The following is a 21546-nucleotide window of genomic DNA, read 5'->3' on the forward strand; positions in this document are numbered from 1 at the left end:
CCCATTTAGGCCCAATCCTACCGGGATCGGGCCTAAACGGGCAGTCGGACATCCCTTGAGGGGTCCCAGATTGGAGAGGGTGCAGGCTGGGCTAAGGGACACCCCCCCCCCCCATGCACGAATTTCGTGCACCGGGCCTCTAGTACAAGAATAAACTATTTAGCATACTCACAAGTGTAAACCTACCTTTGCCTACCCCTGTATAGGGTCATTTGAAAGCAAGAAAATATAGTGAAATCCCTTGCAGGGAGAATCAATTAAAATCTAGAGATGATGTCTTTTTGCTGTGACAGGCTTTCAGAATGTTAAGTGCCAGAAGAAATTCAATGCCAACTCAGAAGCTTACAAAATAATTCCTTAAACCCTGTGACAACATTGGAAGTATATCCAGCTTCTGTAAAAATTCTACTTAGAAGGGCATAAACTAAGGTCAGTTATGACAACAAAGGGCAATTTCACCTAAAGTGTATACCAGGAATTAAAGTTTAGTACAAGGAAAATAAAGTGAAGACAGAAATCAATAAAGACATTCACAAACAAGAACAGAGGCCTGTTGTTTGCCAACCAGAGAGAAGCTAAAGGAAACAAAGGCATGAGGAACTGTCAACAGAACTGAATTCATCACAAATAAAGCCAGCGGCTTATTCAAAGTGTCCTGTGGACAATGCTGATATTTGGTATGCTAAAGTGTAAATGGGAAAACCAAAGGCCAGTCAACAGTTTGAATGCCAAAAAAACATGATTAAACAGTACTTTTTGTCAGCCGTTTATGTGGCTTGACCATTTCAAAGGACAGATTTATTTATGTTTTTATCCATAAGTTCTGCTTATCACCTGCTAACTGACATCAGATTTTTCTTCGATTCAATTTTAATTAGAGCTTGTGAACTCCATTCAGTGGGGGCTAAAAAACATTAATACTTTTCCTTCCACTTTCTAAGCTCTTCTAGCTGGGCTAATATTACCAGAGACAAATTAACTGGAGAAAATCAAGAATTAATACATGCATGTGGAAAATCCACATATGTGTGAAAAATTCCAAAAACGGTGCTGCAACCTTGGATTTATAAGACATTTTTGGACAAAGGAAAAAAGGGGAGGATGGAATATTAGATTTCAGAAGTGGGGATGAGCGATTTACAGGTAGTTGAGGGAGAGCTGAAAAATGTGGCAGGGAAATTCTTGGTAGGCAACTCAGGAACAGGGGGTATGTAGCTAACAGCTTGAAGTCTTCCTGCTAGGGTGAAGATTCTTAAGGTGATTAAGCCAAGACTCTCTTCCCAAAGCAGGCTTCTCTGTGAATATTTTGGGCATGAGGGAGGGTAATAGGTTCTTTCTGATTCTTTAATTTCTTAAAATCAATATCCCACAAAGGCAGCTTCAGAGTGGCAAAACTTTTGTTTCCCTTAGTTCAAATGTCATCTTTTTTAGAGTTTTGGGCTCTGTTTAAATGGTTTCTCTTGTAAGTAAAGGGAATTTTTAGGGGTAAATAGCTGCGCAGGTTTAGGAAATTTTAGGAATTAGGGCTGCAAAGCTGGGAGCTTCCAGATGGTATACATTCATAGAATAAGGGAGCTGTCAGAAAATATACATTCATAGAATAAGGGAGCTGGGAGCTGCAGAAGGCATACATTCACAGAATAAGGGAGCTTCCAGATGGTATACATTCACAGAATAAGGGAGCTGCCAGATGGCATACATTCATAGAATAAGGGAGCTCTCAGAAGCCATACATTCATAGAATAAGGGAGCTGCCAGATGGCATACATTCATAGAATAAGGGAGCTGTCAGAAGGCATACATTCATAGAATAAGGGGGCTGGGAGCTGCAGAAGGTATACATTCACAGAATAAAGAAAAGGATGCCATCCATTCACAGAATAAAGAAGAAGGTCACAGGGAATAGAAAAAAAAAAGGGAGAAAAAGAGGGGAACCCCACATGAGGTTTGAGCTCTGAAGCCACTATAGTGACCAATCAGAGGGAATATCAGGACACAAAGAACTGCAGCCTTTAAACTTAAAGAAGAGGGACTTGGTGGGTCTCTCTCCACCTCCCCATGTGGGAGTCTGTGCTTGTGTCCCAATAAATATCCACCTTTTCCTATACCACCTTTTGTCTGTGGCTTCATTCTTTGAATCCATCTGGATAAGAACCCAGGAAGCCACCTTTGCATCTTGTCCAGGGAAACACCACACATTCCAGTTTAATTTCCATGTTCATAAACAATGCTTAATCATTTGCCTAAATGAGTAAGTACTAAGGACTTAGAATATGAGAAGGTAAGAAATGGAAGTTCAGGCTGTGCCCCTCCCCACTGCCCCCCTCAAAAAGGAGAAGTAGTTGGAAAAGGTCACATATTGTTAAGCTTTCTTTGAGAGATCAAGTTTAGATAGGCATAGAACAGAAAAGGAGTGAGCATATACTGCTGTAGAAGGGATCAGGTTTATAAGCCTGGGGCACTAAAGATATTTGCTCATTTTATAATTATTCCTGGAGGTGGTATTGGTAGCACGGTAACTAGTTATTAATAATAGGAAATAAGCAAAGGGAAGGGCAGACATTATAGGCATGTTTCCTACAAAACAGCAGGGAAGGGATCCAACCAAGGAAAGAGATGCATGCTCAGTAAAGCTGGGATGACTAGAGAAGGTACTTGCCTATCAATCACACCTGGGGCCAGAATGGGCATGACCACTGCAAGGACTTGAAATTTTGGGATTACATAATCCTCTAAGCCAGAGATGGGCAACCTTTTGAGCTTGGTGTGTCAAACTTCGACAAAAAACTGAGCATAACTCGGGTAGTGTGTCACTTTGAGGAAAAAACTAACTCCAAGACTCTAGTCGCAAATGTTTCATCCTCAGGAGCAGCAAATGTTTCATCCTCGGCATGCGGCCGCGTGTCATCAGAAATGGCTACGCGTGTCAGTGCTGACACGCATGTCATAGGTTCGCTATCACTGCTCTAAGCAAAGGAATCCCCTCTTTTGCTGTGTTGGACTCTGGCTTGTGGGCTATTTTACTCCTACTCTATTACACTTGCCCTTATGGCCCACGGCCATGCAGACCCCCCACACAATGAATTAATGGACTGCAGTGGGGACATGCAAACTAAACCAGCCTGACACTGAACTGGACCGGCCCCAACATGGAAGGGAAACTCTGGACACTGACTCTGATTTTAGCTCTACTGAAACCCCAGCTACACTTCCATGACTGGACTAAGGGAAATGAGACGTTGGAAACCCAGGGACATGATTCCATGGAAATAAAGCTTCCTACTATATCTCATCCTCCCGTGGAGGCCTCCGGGAATGCTTATTCCAGTGGTACCCCAAGAACCCCACTCCCACAAGCAACTGAGGGAGACAAGCCCCTCTCTTGTCCTATAACAGAATTATTAAAAATTGTCCCTTGTGTATTGATATTTCCTTGACCTTTCAAGATTGCTAAAAAACAACTCTCCTGAGATAAGCAAAATCTCATTCTAAATTAGGAAGTAAGTATTTATATTACTGTGTATAGATTTGCAATTTTAGGTTATAAGATAATTTATAGGGAATCTCATGGAAATAAGATAATTAAATGTGAAGTTGATTTTGGCATATAGAACATAGAACTGAGATTGTTTGGTCCTCCTAAATAGGACTACTGAGTACCATAATTGTTTGGAATGATGTTGTACAAAGTTAAAATGGTGGCTTATACCTCTTCTTCATCTCCCCTTCCTTCCAGGGCTTAAAGTGTGAAAGCTGCTTTTGAGAATTTTCTAGAGCTGCCATTGTAGGCTTTGTTTTCTTTCTTCAAGAGGAATTTGTAATAGAAATAGATTTTACAGGGAGGTTGTATGGATTGAAATTAGACAACACTTAAAAGTATTTTTAATATTTTTAATGTGAAATTTCCTCTGTACCTATGAACACTTAACCTGAGGGAGATGAAGTGATTTGCAGATATTATACTTGAATCTTTTCTTCATGTGCTTCATTCTGCATTTCTGTTGCATGTGTCAGAGTGAATCAACTCCTTTCTACAATTATTTAATTACCTTAGCCACAGTTATAACCTACTTATCGCAGTCTTTCCCATGCTTTGCTATCGGGCACTACTTATTTAGTTGAAGATGTTCACCTAATTTTGTTAGCAAAGGTAGCTAGATACTAATAAAGGAGAAGAGCAAACAGAATCAGGCATTATTAAGCCTAACAAACTAGGAAGCTAAACGGGACAGTAAGCCGGCTTCATTGGAAGTTGCCAGATTCCTATGCTCCTCAGGGGACTGCTGCATCCTTCCCTTTGGGAAGTAATCCCTAAGTGGGCAAGAAGGCTCATTACCAGTCTTTAGCCAGGCTTACTAAGGGAGAGATAAAACAATGAAGGGAAAATTCCTCTGGTGGGCACATGCCAGGTAGAAGCCAAGATGGTGACCATAAAGCTCTGAATGTCTAGCCTGGGAAAAGGACCGGATTGGAAACGGGACACAGATCTCTGGAAGACCTAGGAAATGGATTGGTTATGGGGAGGCCCCCATAGCCTGCAAAGGATTGGGAAGTTGATTGATTAGTTTGAAAGAGCATCTGGTCCTTCCCAAGATTGAGATAATATAATGCAAGTTTAACAAAGTCAAGCGCTCTCTCTCTCTCTCTCTCTCTCTCTCTCTCTCTCTCTCTCTCTCTCTTTCTCCCCCCACAAAACATGCTGCCCTGTTCATTTGTGAATCCTCAGCTTTATGGGTCTAGCAGGCACCTGGGGCCCAGCAGCCAGGTGGGCTCCAAGCATGGACTCCAAGCACAGGCTCCAAGCTCCAGGAGACCTGGGTACAGCAACATAATGGAGTTGGAGCACAGCCAGGAATAGGAACTACGCCAGCAGGACAGGAACAAAGGCTGAACTGGACTAAGCTTGGACATGGACTGAACCAATGGCACAGAATTTCTGGACCTTGGCCTTCCTTCTGGGCTTGATGAAAACAAGACTGGATTCTTCCACAGTGGGATGGAGCTGAACAGGGGACAGTCCTTTGTGTTTGCTCCAGCTTCAATAAATTTTATCACCATACCTCATCCTCCCGTGTGTGGTACCCAAAATGCTTTTCTGCTGACACCACGAGGACCCCTTTTCCACTGGCAACATCTGGCACCCAGCTCGGGGTTGGGAGGAGTCATGGTTTGTGATAAGAACTGGAACCTCACCTCTTTGGCTGGGATGGTCTTTTTATCATTCATCTCCCTGTCTCCCCTCTGCTGCTGCTTGTGTGTGTTTTCTGCTTCCTTTTCTTTTTTCTCCCTTCTTGCAGTTTCAGCTCAAGATAAGAAATTCCCCTCAGCCCCACCTTCCTGGGAGGGGGCCAAGGGGCTTGCCTCATTGCCTAGCAACCCTCTCAGCTGCAGCCATCTGAGCACAGTGCTCTCAGCAGCAGCCTAGTGTGCAGTGAGCCAGTGAGCTAAGGGTCCGCTTTCCCTCTGCCTTTCTCAGGGTCTCTGTGTTCTTAACACCGCCACCACAGGGTTCTGCAGCTCGGACAGCAGCAGGCTACTGTAGGTATTTCGTTCTCAGGCAGGAAGACCAGCCCCAGTGCTGTCGGTCCCCACTGGGGAATGAGCTGATGGGCCTGTGGACACAGAATGCAAGGAGTGTGCATGCCCCACCGCTATGTGGGTTTTACTTTTGGCGCATGATACTCCCAACACCTCAGGTGGCCCATTCCCAGCTGCAAATGCTCAGGAGGGCAGCCCAAGGGGCTAAGCGCCTCCACCTTGGTGGTGCACTGGTGTCTGGGAGCAGCTCCTGGCAACCTTGTGTCGCTAGTCATCAGGCCCTCCTCAAGGCCCTCTGCTGTCCAGGCTGGGGCCTGGGGAGATGGGTGTCATGTGGCCCTAGGGGGCGCGAATTCCCTTGGCTGTACTGTTAAACGTGGGAAGTCGTGCCTCCAAGGCCAAAAGCTCCCAAATCCTAGTTCTGATTAATGATCCTACTGGTACACAATAAGTAGAAAACATCAGATGCAAGTCCTCACAGAAATGGGAAGGTTTATATTAAATTAATTCAGAAAATAATTTTTATAAAAATATTTATTGTTGAAAGTATTACAGATATTCCCCCCTTTTTCTCCATTGACCCCCCTCCTCCCTACTCCTGTCTCCTCCCCAGGCCTTCACTGCACTTTTGTCTGTGGATTTTTAAAAAAACATATATTTTATTGATTTTTTTACAGAGAGGAAGGGAGAGGGAGAGAGAGCCAGAAACATTGATGAGAGAGAAACATCAATCAGCTGCCTCCTGCACACCCACTACTGGGGATGTGCCTGCAACCAAGGTACATGCCCTTGACTGGAATCGAACCTGGGACCCTTGAGTCCAGAGGCCGATGCTCTATCCACTGGGCCAAACTGGTTAGGGCTGTCTGTGGATTTTTAAATGGAGAGATTATACTAGATTATCTATCTGGGTGGGCCCTAAATGAAATGCCATGTATCTTTATAGCAGGAGGCAGAAGAAGATTTGAATACACATATGGGAGAAAACAGTGTAAAGAACAGGGTAGACAGAGAGTTGATAATGCATTCCTTGAAGATTGGAAATATGCAGTCACAATTAAGAAATGCTGGAAGCCACAAAAAGAAGAGTCAAAACTCCCCCAAAGCCCATCAAGGGGCCATACCCCTGCTGACACATTGATTTCAGCACAGTGAAATGGGTTTTGGACCTCCAGAACTGTGAGAAAATGAACTTGTTGGTTTAAGCCACCAATGTTGTGGTAATTTGTTGCAACAGCCAAAGGAAGCTAACAAAACCACCCTGCTTAACTTGTGTTATCTTCTAATTTCTAAATTTCTTTTCTTGTCTTTGACACTTTCCTAGCTGCGTAACCTTTATCAAATCATGTATCTCGTCTGTTATTGTTTGCTAAGGTTTAAATTGGGGATAATATTAGTACCTACTTGTATGGTAATTATAAGTGTTTATAGGCTAATATTTATTAGAAGTTTAAAACAGCACCCAAAACTGGCAAGTGTTATGTAAGTTGATATTAAATAAATGTCTTAAAAGTAGATGAAATGTTTTTGGGAAAGGGGAATGTGGAGAAACTCCTTGAATGATGGTTATCTCACCTTCTGTCCACTTTCAGAAAAAACAATTTGGAAACACAATTAAAAAAAATTCTACTTGTGTTATTTTTTTCAGATAGTGTTCATTTTTAAAATAGGCACAGACATATAGACCAATGGAATAGAATAGAGAACCCAGAAATCAACCCAAACCACTATGCTCAATTAATATTTGACAAAGGAGGCAAGAGCATACAATGGAGTCAAGACAGTCTCTTCAATAAATGGTGTTGGGAAAATTGGACAGATACATGCAAAAAAAAAAAAAAAAAAGAAACTAGACCACCAACTTACACCATACACAAAAATAAACTCAAAATGGATAAAGGGCTTAAACGTAAGATGGGAAACCATAAAAATCTTAGAGGAATACACAGGCAGCAAAATCTCAGACATATGCCGAAGCAATATCTTCATCAATACAGCTCCTAGGCAATAGAAACTAAAGAGAAAATAAACAAATGGAACTACATCAAAATAAAAAGCTTCTGCACAGCCAAAGAAGCCATCAACAAAACAACAAGAAAGCACCCTGCATGGGAGAACATATTTTCCATGTTCTCACCGATAAGGATTTAATCTCCAACATTTATAGGGAACTCATACAACTTAACAAAAGAAAGATAAACAACCCGATCAAAAAATGGGCAACGGACCTAAATAGATACTTTTCGAAAGAGGACATAAGGAAGGCCAACAGACATATGAAAATATGCTCAGAGTCACTAATCATCCGAGAAATGCAAATCAAAATGCCAATGTGGTATCATCTCACACCTGTCAGAATGGCTATCATCAACAAATCAACAAACCACAAGTGCTGGCAAGGATGCAGAGAAAAAGCAACCCTCCTGCACTGCTGGTGGGAATGCAGACTGGTGCAGCCACTGTGGAAGACAGTATGGCAGTTTCTCAGAAACCTCAAAATGGAACTCCCATTTGACCCAGTGGTCCCACTTCTTCGAATATATCCCAAGAAATTAGAAATGCCAATCAGAAAGGATATATGCACCCCTATGTTCACAGCAGCACAATTTACCATAGCTAAGATTTGGAAACAGCCTAAGTGCCCATCAGCAGATGAATAGATTAAAAAATTGTGGTACATCTACACTATGGAGTACTATGCTTCAGTAAAAAAGAAGAATTCTTACCATTTGCAACAGCATGGATGAAACTGGAGAGCATTATGCTAAGTGAAATAAGTCATCAGAGAAAGATAAGTATCACATGATCTCACTCATTTGTGGAATATAATGAACAATATAAACTGATGAACAAAAACAGATCCAGAGATAGAGAAGCATTGATCAGACTCTCAAACCTCAGAGGGAAGGTAGGGGAGGGTGGGGGAAAAGGGGAGATATCAACCAAAGGACTTGTATGCATGCATATAAGCATAACCAATGGACACAGACATCAGGCAGGTGAGGGCATGAGCGAGGGTGGGTATGGGGGGGGGGCAATAGGGGGTTAAGGACACATATGTAATACCTTAATCAATAAATAAAGAAAAGGCACATATTATCATATGTTTAAATCTCTGACAATTATTATTTATACTAGAGGCCCGGTACATGAAATTCATTCATGGGTAGGGTCCCTAGGCCTGGCCAGCGATCAGGGCTGATCTGTGGGGTGACTGGTGGGGTGATCAGGGAAGCCCCTGCTGGCACCTGCCTTGGCTGACTTGGGGCCTGTGGGCTGGGGGCACCTCCTGCTTTGAGTGTCTGCCCCCTGTTGGTCAGTGTGCATCATAGCAACTGGTCATTCCACTGGTTGTTTCACCATTCAGTCAATTTGGATATTAGGCTTTTATTATATAGGATATTTAGGAAGTAGCTTTTAAATATTTGAATTTCAAAAAGTACACTATAAACATTGTTTCTGTATATATTAAATCCAATGAGAAAACATCACAACCAACCAACATAGTGCAACTGATATTTTTAATATAACAGAATGAAAATCGTTGCAATAAAAGTAAATTTTTATAGATTTCACTGATTTCTGCACAAGTATCTGAAAAAGGAAAAGAACATATCAATTTTGTATAATAAAATTACCAAATTACTTGCCCTTAGAGTAAAATTGCTATTGCTATTTACAAATCAATGCTATAATTAATATACATGTTTAAGATAATTAAGCTTGTTTTCAATATTATGCACTCTTGTAACAACGAATTCATTTAAATGTGAAATTTAATGTTATTATTTGTATGCATGTAAATATTATTCAGGATGATTTTTGTGTGTGTAAGTATTAAATGCAGGTAAACACAGTACACTGACACTGAATAATTTGAAGTAGAATTCCTTTTCTGCCTTAAGAATATTTCTAAAAATATAACACTTTCCTTTACTTTTTGAAAAGTAAATAATTAATTACTTAATTAAATAATTAACTAGTAAGAATTAATTAATTTGTGAATTAAGTAATTAATATAGTAAGAAACTAATACAAAGATTTACTGAAAATATGAAATTATTAAATTTATCTAACATCTTGGACTAATTCACTAACCTATATCCTTTTATATAACATAAACTAAATACAAACCGAAAGAATATGGCAATATTCAGGGCTTTAACTAAAAAATGAAAATTTTATTTATTTTGGCAATAGCTTTTATTAAGAGGCATCACTAACAATACTGTCATCATGCATTTTGGTTTTCAATTCTCTTTAACTACTGATGTTACCTTAGTAGAAATTCTGATTTGGCTGATTAAAACAAGCCTTGAATTTTCCAATCCAGGGAATATTTGTAACACTAAAATTGGAACAGCTTTGGAAAGAAATTAGGAATGAGAACTTGGAATAAGGGTAATCAATTTTTTTGCTTAGATGACTAAGATAGAATGAATCTATTTGAGCTTTTTAATAGTGCCTTTATTCCCAGGACAGTATGTAATGGGGAATGAGGGAAGGTTGTGGGAGAGAAGGTGGGTACTGGAAAATTTCATATCTAAATTGTTTATTTGTTACTAAAACAGTGGTTCTCAGTGTGGGCCAAGGGTAGTGGTTGAATGAATAGCATACAGAAAAATCTCTAGAATTTTAATGGTTCTTCTCACTCATAATTCATCCCCTTCCTCATATTGAAGTTTCTCCCCTATATTGACCACTATTATTTTAGAACTAGAGGCCTGGTGTACGAAATTTGCACATGGGGGATGTGTGTCCCTCAGCCCGGTCTGCATCCTTTCTAATCTGGGACCCCTCAGGGGATATCTGACTGCCGGTTTTGGCCCGATCAGACATCCCTCTCACAATTCAGGATCACTGGCTCCTAATCACTTGCCTGCCAGCCTGATCACCCCCTAACTGCTCCCCTGCCAGCCTGATTGATGCCTGACTGCTCCCCTGCTGGCCTGATCACCCCCAACTGCCCTCCTCTGCCATCCCGATTGCCCACAACTGCCCTTCCCTGCTGGCCCAATGGCCCCCAACTGCCCTCCTCTGCTGGCCCGGTTGCCCCCAATTGCTCTCCCCTGCAGGCCTGGTTGCCCTCAACTTCCCTCCTCTGATGGCCATCTTGTGGTGGCCATCTTGTGACGATGTCACAGTGACAATTTTGTGATGACATCGTGTGATGCCACCTAGGCTTTTATTATATAGGATAGGATAATCAAGTCAGAATTAAATTGGATCAAGTTGAAGAACATTCTAGTTGTTCAAAAGTTGCCTGAGTTCTTTACCCAGGACATGAATTCATAATTTCAGAGGTTCTGAGACACAGATTGCTAGTACCTCTCCACATCCCACTTTCTTTAAAAAAAATATATATATTTTTAATGATTTCAGAAAGGAAGGGAGAGGGAGAGAGAGATAAAAACATCAATGATAAGAGAGAATCATTGACTGCCTTCTGCATGTCTGCTACTGGGAATGGAGCCCAAAACCCAGGGCATGTGCCTTAAATGGGAATTGAACTATGACCTTCTGGTTCAAAGGTCAATGCTCAACCACTGAGCCATGCTGGCCAGGACACATTCAACTTCATTGTTTCCACGTAGTAAAAATATATTCAAAGGTAATTTCAGATATTAAATAGAAATTTAATCTATTTAATGTGTTATTTTAAAATCTCATTACCCTATAGGACTTATAGAAACAAATGCATGATACTCACTTCTCTAGAGAATTTCATTTTTTTACCTATAAAAAAGGAAGATTTTTTTTCATACATGATGAAATATACTTAATTTTATAGTTTTGGGCCTATCTTTTCTGAATAATCTTTATTCTTTAAGAACTTGTATCATGTTGATTTTTTCATAATTCATATTTAGAAAGCTCTATGTGGCCACCAGATTTAGCTTTTGGAGACAGACAACTGGTCAAATTACTTCTCTCAATAAAGTTCCTTAATTGATTCCTTTGGCTATAACGTAAAGTCCAAAGTCTTTAGCAGTGTTTTAAAGACCCTCTTCTTGTCAAGTCATATTTCTTTTTATCCATATTTTTTTGAACATTTCTCCTCTACTCCTATGTGAGCCCTAAATTACAGGTATATACTGCAAAATGGAAAGTGCTTTGCTTCCAAGTGCTTTGAATGAACATGTTAATGTATGAGTCATTGTAGAATAAGCCTATGTCTTTATACTTCTCTGAACAGTTCTAAACCATTTAACTTGATCCTGATTCCTACCAGGAACAAAGGAATAAAAATTAAAATTCATACCTCTTCCTAGGAAACAACTTCTAGGAGTACCCCATTAGTGGTATTCACTGGTGGGTTTAAACTCCCATTTCTTTCTTTTTTTAAAATTAAAAATATTTTTCAATATAGTTTACATTTATTATTATTCTGTATTAGTTTCAGATGTGGTTAGAAAATCAAGTATTTTATGAGTTGTTCCCCCACTGCTTCAAGACCCACCTGGCCCCATACATATTTACTATGATATTATTGACTATACTGCCTATGTTGTAATTTACATCTCTTTGACTATTTTGTAACTACTAATTTATACTACTTAATCCCTTCACATTTTCCACCCAGCCTTCCACCCTCACTCCTAACAACTGTCAGTCTCTTCTATGTATCTATAAGTCTGTTTCTAGGTGTTGTTTTTTTTTTTTTGTTAGCATATTTTGTTAGATTCCACATATAAGTGAAATCATATGGTATATTTCTTTCTCTGTCTGACTTACTTCACTTAGCATAATACCCTCTAGGTCCATCCATGCTGTTGCAAAAGGCAAGGTTTCATTCTTCTTTTTATGGCCAGGTAGTATATATGTATCACTGCTTTTTGATGCACTCATCTACTGGTGGGCACTTGGGCTGCTTCCATTTCTTTCCAGCATGTGCCAGGGTTCAGAATATCTGATACATAGTTTGGAATCCCCCTTCCCTTTTATAAAATAGCTGAATTGCTTGGGCCACATCTACCCAAACTTAGGGACTAAGTACTTCTTAAATATTTTTCCAAAAAAATTATTGTTTTTAAAAAGTTTAGAGAACTACACTTTATGTCAAGATGAGTAACAGAAACTGGATTTACCCTATTGCCTGAAATAAAATTTTAAAATGTATTACAATTACAAAAAGCATTGTTTCTCAAGATCTGAATTAGGCTTTAAAGGACAGTGATTCTGAAGAGACAGGAAGCAAATGAGATGAACCCTAGGATTGTCCTAGCTTACTGACTGGAAAGAAATAAGCCAGCCATGGGTACCCATCTAGTCACTTAAAAAAATATATATATATTTTATTGATTTTTTACAGAGAGGAAGGGAGAGGGATAGAGAGTTAGAAACATTAATGAGAGAGAAACATCGACCAGCTGCCTCCTACACACATCCTACTGGGGATGTGCCTGCAACCAAGGTGCATGCCCTTGACCAGAACCGAACCTGGGACCTTTCAGTCCACAGGCCGACACTCTATCCACTGATCCAAACAGGTTAGGGTCCATCTAGTCACTTTTATTTAACATCGACCTGAAAGTTAAAGCCAGTACAGTATGCAACAAATACATGATTACATGGAAATACATAAATGACATTCAGTTTGGAATTTAAAATGTTCATCAACAGATGAATGGGTAAAAAATTATATAATATACCCATTTAATGAAATACCACCCTGCAAAAATAAAAATACATGGACTGTAACTACCTCGACAAATCTCAAAACAATTATCCTACCTAATAATAGATAAATATACAAATTGACTGTACCTTCGCTATGCCCGCGATTGGCCAGGAGGCGTGGGGGGGGGCGGGACTCGGGGTGGCCAGGTGGCTAATTGGGCCGGTGGGACACTGAGCTCGTGTCGCCAGCGGCGGGCTCGAGCTCAGCGTCTGTGCCATGGCTGTGCTGCGGCACAGAAGGGGCCTCTGGGGCAGCGAGCTCACGTCCCTCCGCTGACCATCAAAAGCGGGGGAGCTGGGTGCCTGTCCGCTCAGGCACCAGGCCTTTTAGAAGTCTCCGGCAGGGCAGAGGCTTCTGAAAGGCCTGGTGCACCAGCAGACAGGCACCCAGCTCCCTCGCGATCGAAAGCAAAAGCGTGGGAGCTGGGTGCCTGTCCACTCAGGAACCAGGCCTTTCAGAAGCCTCCGCCGCTCAGGAGGCTTCTGAAAGGCCTGGTGCACCAGCGATCAAAAGCAAAAGCGTGGGACCTGGGTGCCTGTCTGCTCAGGCACCAAGCCTTTCAGAAGCTTCTGAAAGGTCTGGTGCACCAGCAGACAGGCACCCAGCTCCCCCCATACACGTGCATGATTCAATCATGCACTGGGCCTCTAGTGTTGAATAAAAAAAAAGGCAGACACAAACAGCATACTGTTTACAGTATGATTCCACTTATATATAAAATTCTAGAAAACTCAAACCAATCTGTAGTGACGCAAAATAGATCAGAGATAGGAAAAAGGCAGGTGGGATTACAAAGGAACAGGAAGAAACTTTTGACTTTGGTGGACATAGTCATTATCTCAGTGATTTTTTTATGGGTGTATACATATGCCAAAATTTACCAAAGCGTACACTTTCAATTCATTTAGTTTACTGTATTTATGTTAGTTGTTATCTCTATAAAGCTATTCAAAATGTTTAAGATAATACGTTTGTTTGCTTATGGAGAGATGGTGTTTTTTTTCCTCTCCTAAAAATCTCACGTATTATAGGAGTAAGATTTAGGCAACCCACCAGGTCAAAAGCAGTAGAAGAATAAAGTTCTGGGGCAGTAGGTGTGGCTGCAGCAGATGTGGCTGGAGCAAACTTAGCTTCATCAGGCCGGATCACAGCAGAATGAATTGAAAACTTTGGGGCAGGAAATTGGGGTGTAGCAGGTGGCTTAGCTGTGTAAGTTATGGGGTCAACTTCAGGTCTGTTTAAGGCATGGATAAGGGAGGAAGCCTTCTGAAAAGGATCATTCAACCAAGTAGGTGTGGGGAAATGAGGAAAGTGTTTGAGAGGGGCTCTAGGAGAATAGGGAATATAGGAATATGCAGGTATCCTTGGCTCAAGGTAAGGATTCCCAGGGTTCTTGGGTAAATTATCCTGTGAAGGAGAGCCAGGAGTAGGGAGACTATTCTCTGGTGTGGGATAAGGAGTATCTATAGATGGATTAACTGGGTAATTCTAAAGGAAAAGCAAATAAATAAATTAAAGGTTTTTGTGTCTGTTCTATCTATATATTACTTACGTTATGACAGTGATGATGTACAATGAATGACTGCTATTTTTTTTTAAGAATCCCTAAGTCTCTATCTTAAGGATGATGATGTCAATAACAGACACTATTTATGAACATAAGACACAGTTTTCCTATTTGTTGGAAAATATATCATTCTTTATCAACAATACTTTTCTATGATATAAAAACTTTATTTATATAGTTAAATTTTATTTTAAATAATTTAACCTAATGAGTAGGCAATGCAAATGGAGTATCAGTAGGCATAAAAATTAAAGGATTTATAAATATAGATATGCTTATACTTATATATGCATTTTTAAATGAGCTTATCAGAGCAAGAAAAGAGAACATGTTCTTAAATTGTGTTGTAGCTTTACAAGAAAAAAAATGATATTAAATTGTTTAATATTATTAGATAGAAAATGCTGTTTTGAAATAAAATTAATAATGCAAAATACATATCAATATCTTAAAGTATAAACAAATATGATATATTTCACCTCTTCTATGGATGAGAGTAATTTCTAAAATAGCAAAGAAAACAATATTGGTTTTAAATTTTATGGCACTAAAAAACATATTTCTTTATAACTCTACTTACATTCACAGAGAAAATAACTAACAAATCTCTTTGAATAAACATTGACTTTTTTTTTTCTTAAGCTATATAGTTTTCTTGTGACTATGTGGGCATAGTCTTGTATTCTAAATACATTTTTACAAAGCAGATATCCAATGACCAATTTTTAAAATTTAAATTTATTGGGGTGACATTGGCTAATAAAATTATATAAGTTTCAGGTGTACAAGTCTATAATACATCAGCTATATATATTGTAATGTGTGTTTATCACCCCAAGTCAAATGTCCTTCCATCACCATTTATGCCCTTTTACTCTCTTCTACCTTCCCCCTATTTCATCTGCTAATCACCATACTTTTGTCTGTGTCTATGAGATTTTTTATTCTTTCACTTTTTTCATCCAACCCCACAACAGCCCTCTTCTCTAACAGCTGTCAGCCTGCTCTCTTTATCTTTGAGTTTGTTTCTATTTTGTTTGCAAGTTTATTTTGTTCATCAGATTCCACATATAAGTGAAATAATATGGTACTTGCCTTTCTCTGACTGGCTTATTTCCCTTAGCTTAGTACTCTCTAGGTCAGTGATGGCGAACCTATGACACGCGTGTCAGCACTGACACGCGTAGCCATTTCTGATGACACGCAGCCGCTGAGGCGGCCGCATGCCGAGGATGAAACATTTGCTGCTCCTGAGGATGAAACATTTGCGAAATAATGTTTTTTCCTCAAAGTGACACACTACCCGAGTTATGCTCAGTTTTTTGGTGAAGTTTGACACACCAAGCTCAAAAGGTTGCCCATCACTGCTCTAGGTCCATCCATGCTGTTAAAAAAGGTAAAATTTCCTTATTTTTTATGGCTGAATAGTATTCCTTTGTGTAAATGTACCATGGCTTTTTTATTCACTCATCTACTGATGGGCCCTTGGGCTGCTTCTAATTCTTGGCTATTGTAGATAATGCTGCAATGAATATAAGGGTGAATATAATGTTTCTGAATTAGTGTTTCAGATTTCTTTGGATATATTTCCAGAAGTGGAATCCCTGGGTCATAAGGCAGTTTGATTTTTAATTTTTTGATGCAGTTTCATATTGCTTTCCATAGTAGTTGCACCAATCCTCATTTCCACCAATAGTGCACAAGGGTTCCCTTCTCTTAACATCTTTTCCAATACTTGTATGTTGATTTATTGATGATGGTCATTCTGACAGATATGAGGTGATATCTCATTGTGGTTTTAATTTGCATTTATTTGTTGATTAGTGAGCATCTTTTCATATGTCTTTTGGCCATCTATATGTTCTCTTTGGAGAAGTGTCTATTCAGGTCCTTTGGCCATTTTTTAATTGGATTGTTTCTTATTTAGGTGTTGAGTCATATGAGTTCTTTACAAATTTTGAATATTAACCCCTTATCAGATCATTGGCAAATATGTTCTCACATTCAGTGGGTTATCTTTTTATTTTGTTGATGGTTCCCTTTGCTGTGCAAGAACATTTTACTTCAATGTAGTCTCATTTGTCTATTTTTTCTTTTGTTTCTCTTGACTGATGAGCTTTATCAGAAAAAAAAATATTGCTATGAGAAATGTCCTGAAGCATATAGCTTTATAGGAAAATTTTACCAAAGGTACAAAGAGGAATTACCACCCATCCTGTAACTATTCCAAAAAATTCAAGAGGAGGGAAGACTCTGAAATACATATTAAGAGGCCAGCATTATCCTAATTCCAAAAACCAGATAAAGACACTACAAAGAAAGAAAATTATAGTCCAGCATCCCTAATGAACATAGATGCTAAAATCCCCAACAAAATATTAACAAATAGGATCCAGAAATACATCTTAAAAATCATAAACCATGATCAAGTGGGATTTATTTTGGGGATGCAAGGTTAGTACAATATCCGTAAACTAATAAATGTGATACATAACATAAACAAAATGAAGGATAAAAATCAAATGATAACGTTTATGGATGCAGAAAAAGCATTTGATAAGACCCAGCACCTATTTATAATAAAAACTCTCAGCAAAGTGGGAAGAGAAGAAACATACCTCTCAGTGTAATAAAGCATATATGTGACAAAACCAATGCCAATATCATATTCACTGGGCAAAAACTATAAGCATTTCCCTTAAGTTGGGGAACAATACAGGGATGTCAGCTTTCACTACTTTTGTTCAACACTAGAGGCCCAGTGCATGAAATTCATGCACTGGTGGGAGGGTGGGGGGGCGTGTCCCTCAGCATCTTAGCGCTGCCACAGAGGCGGGAGAGGCTCCCACCACCGCCGCTGAGCTCACCAGCCATGAGCTCAGGCTTCTGGCTGAGCGGCACTCCCTCTGTGGGAGCGCAATGACCACCAGGGGGCAGCCCCTGCGTTGAGCATCTGCCCCCAGGTGGACTGTGCACATCATAGTGACTGGTTGTTTGGCTGTCGGGCTGAAACTGGTTCTCTGACATCCCCTAAGGGACCGCGGGAGGGCTCCAGGGTGTGTCCAGCCTGTATCACTCAGTCCCGATTGGCCATACTCTAGCAGCAAGCTAACCTACCGCTCGGAATGTCTGCCCTCTGGTGGTCAGTGCACATCATAGCAAGTGGGTGAGCGGCCTTAGCATATCATTAGCATATTATGCTTTGATTGGTTGAACGGCCGACTGGACACTTAGCACATTAAGCTTTTATTATATAGGACGATACTGGAAGTTCTATCTATAGCAATCAGATGAGAAGAAGAAACAAAAGACATCCAAATTGGAAAGGAAGAAGTAAAACTGTTACTATTTGCAGATGACATGATACTTTATAGAGACAACCCTAAAGAATCCACCCTAAAACTACTAGAACTAATATAAAAATTCAGTAAAGTAGCAGGATATAAAATAAATATCCAGAAATCAGTTGCTTTTTTATACACCAATAATGAACTGTCTGAAAGGGAAACTAGAAAACTATCCCATTTGCAATTACATTTTAAAAAAACTAGGAATAAATTTAACCAAGGATGTAAAAGACTTGTACTCATAAAATTATGGGCACTGAAGAAAGAAAATGAAGAATTACAAATAGGTGGAAGCATATATTGTGTTTATGGGTAGGAAGAATTAACATCATCAAAATGTCCATACAACTCAAAGCAATCTACAGATTCTACCCAATCCCTATCAAGATACCAATGGTGCATTTCACAGAACTAGAACAAATATTCCAAAAATTTATGTGGAACCACAAAAGAACAAAGTTGAAGGAATCATGCTACCTGATATCAAACTATACTATAAGGTTATAGTAATCAAAACAGCATGCTACTGGCATAAACATATGTATCTAGATCAATGGAATATAATAGGAAGCCCAGAAATAAACTGATGCCTTTTATTGTCAATTAGTATTTGACAAAGGAGGCAAGAACATATAATGGAGTAAAGGCAGTCAGTTCAAATGGGAAAATTGGACAGATACTTGCAAAAAATGAAACTAAACTACTTTTTATACCATACACAACCATGAACTCAAAATGGATTAAAGACTTACTGGATTGAAACCATGAAAATGTTAGAAGAAAACATAGGCAGTAAAATCTCAGATATTTCTGATGACTGCAATGACTGATTTTAATGTCCTATTAGTTGAAATGTTTCTTCACTATCATTAAATTTCTTATTCATATCTATTTATGAAGTTTTATGTATAGAGGATTAAGTGTTTTGATTCAGTTCTGAGGCTAGTTGCTTATTTATAACAGACATTTACATTAGATCATAATTTGTATTAGTCACAAAATCCCTAGCAACTCTTTAGGCATTGCAATATAAATTCTCAGAAAATATAAATTGTTCTCCAGTAGTTTTAGGATATTTTAAGCTTTTTCTAATTGGGTCTTTAATTATTTATTTTGGAAAGTATAAATCAGAACCCATTATCTACTTGTCTGTGTGATATGTATTGAAAAGAACAGACAAGGTTTTTTTTACTATGTGTACTAGGCAGTCAAGCTTCCTTATTAAAATTTAATATTATATATATCCTTTCCAATTTTAGGTTTGTTTCCTGAATTATTCACTTAAAATGTGTGCTCATATGTCATGTCATCCTAAGGTCTGATGCATAAAACACAAGTGGTATATGCTCTGGAGTGTTCACAGGGACAGATGTCAGTGGTTTGTACTGTGACCTTGGATTTCTAGATTCTTATGATTAAAATATTAATTCTTATAAAAATTCAAAATAATACCTTGTATGGTTTTAATTTTTAATATTATTTTTAAGACCTTCCTGCCCCTTCACTACATGCCTAATGGTATTAGGTCACAATTGTGCACATCCAGACCGTATCTCTTGGCCTTTCTCTTTTAGAGTGTCATGTTTATGTACTGCACACTTGTAAATAAGTACAAGTATAATTTTTTTAGCACTCTGCTGTCATCATAATTTGAAGCAAAAGTAACAATTTTAAAAAACCTAACCTCAATCAATTGATGAATGCTTTGGTCTCCTACATAGGGATACTTTATGGGTATTTTCTGCATATAAGTCATCTAACTCTGTGGGACACACTCCTCCTGCTAGCAGTTCCTGGATCATATTTTCTTCTGCTCTAATATTTCATACAGGTAAAAGCCTTCCTGGTGTCATCACTTGGTTTGTTTAAGTAAACGTGTGCATTGTAATAAAATTTCACAGAGGCATGAGGAGGAAAACTGGGCATAGCAAAAATTGTATCACACTGCAAAAGGAATGTATTTATTTAATGCTCCTATTCATTGAAAAGAAATTAAGACCTTATGGTAAATATGTTAAACACAAATATGTAGTTGATAAACATTTTTCTATCAAATAAGAGATTAATAGCACTCATATTTTAACAGCAATAGTAGTCACAAAATTGCATTGTAAAGAAATCAGAGATTTTTAAAATATAAAACACACTTTAAGGTAAAAACAAATAAACTTATATGTAAATGAAAACTTTTTTTTTACCTCATCAAGGAAGTGGAAATGCTTCTAAAACAAAGAAAAAATTATTTTATAATGGTTATTTATATAAAAACGTCTGTACCAGGTATTCCACATTACTGAAGAATTTGTACAGCCTTATCAGTATAGTTTTTTAAATATGTTCTCATATTAATTATTTATTATTATTATTATTATTACCATTATTATTATTACCATGATATGTTTTTGATCTAGACAATTGCCTCAGGAAGTTTTACGTTGGTTGGTTTGTAATATTCTACATATACATAAATTTACCATCTAAAAGACCATTCAGCTCTTATATATCCAAGGATGCAACAGCATCCTCTTTCACCTCTGAGGTTTTGATTGCATACTATGTGTGTATGTAACTGGTCTGTCGCTACCTCTTTACAGATGCAAAGGACCATATATCCAGTTGTTCTCGAATTAAGCTTCAATATATTTTAATAATTCACCATGGTTTATGCAGATGGGAAGAATTAAAAATGATAGATTAAAGAGGAAAATTTAAAAAGCACCAAAAGAGCCATTAGCTTTGAACTAGAAAAGGGTTACCACATTCTTTGAGACTTGAGGGAAAACAGTTCAAGTTATGTTCAGATTTGTCAAGTTATTGAAGTGTCATACTAGGAAGATGGATCAAATTTAGGCTTGATGGAGTCAACGTTGTCAATAAAGTAGAAAGGGAAATTGTTTTCTAGGGAGATTAGTATGAAGCTTAAGGAGAGTCGAGAAAGGCAGCTAACTCTAATGCTAACAAGACAAAGTTTGGTGAACAGTCTTCTGTGACCAACAAAATTTAGAAAACAAACTTACTTTGGGATTCAAATGATGGGTGGCAATAGAAATTGAGTTCATGGTGTTTTTCAGGTGGAACTAAGTAAAGAGAGGCAGACGAGCCATATGAACTCGATAATATTTAAAATAATCAAGGATAAAGTCTAAGCCCTGTAAGAAAAGAAGTGAGGCTAATAGGGAATAGAGAGAATGAAGTATAAGCAGAGTGTTAAGGGATGGAGTGTTCTATGATGACAAAGAAAAATTCTTAGCTTCTACTTGTTCTACCCTTTCGAAATGTATGTCATACGTTACCACTTCAATGATCAGCCTAAACAAGAAAGGAAGTGAGGCTCAGAGGAATTTTAAAGGATGGATTACAGTGGGAGGATGGAAGGACTGGAGTATTTTGTGAAGTAAAAACAAAACAAAACA

At 38.6% G+C, this 21546-nt stretch overlaps 1 long non-coding RNA gene across 1 annotated transcript; it reads right to left on the reverse strand.

Annotated features, from left to right (window-relative positions):
• Positions 1 to 9113: 9113 nt before the first annotated feature.
• LOC129150815 (uncharacterized) lies at positions 9114 to 21238 on the reverse strand. Its single transcript, XR_008557555.1, has 4 exons — positions 21151 to 21238; positions 20332 to 20355; positions 11249 to 11274; positions 9114 to 9132 (listed from the first exon to the last, which is right to left on the reverse strand). It is a non-coding gene; the product is annotated as an uncharacterized LOC129150815 (long non-coding RNA).
• Between the last annotated feature and the right edge of the window lie 308 nt (positions 21239 to 21546).

Source organism: Eptesicus fuscus, chromosome 2 (genome assembly GCF_027574615.1).
Source record: "Eptesicus fuscus isolate TK198812 chromosome 2, DD_ASM_mEF_20220401, whole genome shotgun sequence".
In the NCBI taxonomy this organism is placed as follows: Eukaryota; Metazoa; Chordata; class Mammalia; order Chiroptera; family Vespertilionidae; genus Eptesicus; species Eptesicus fuscus.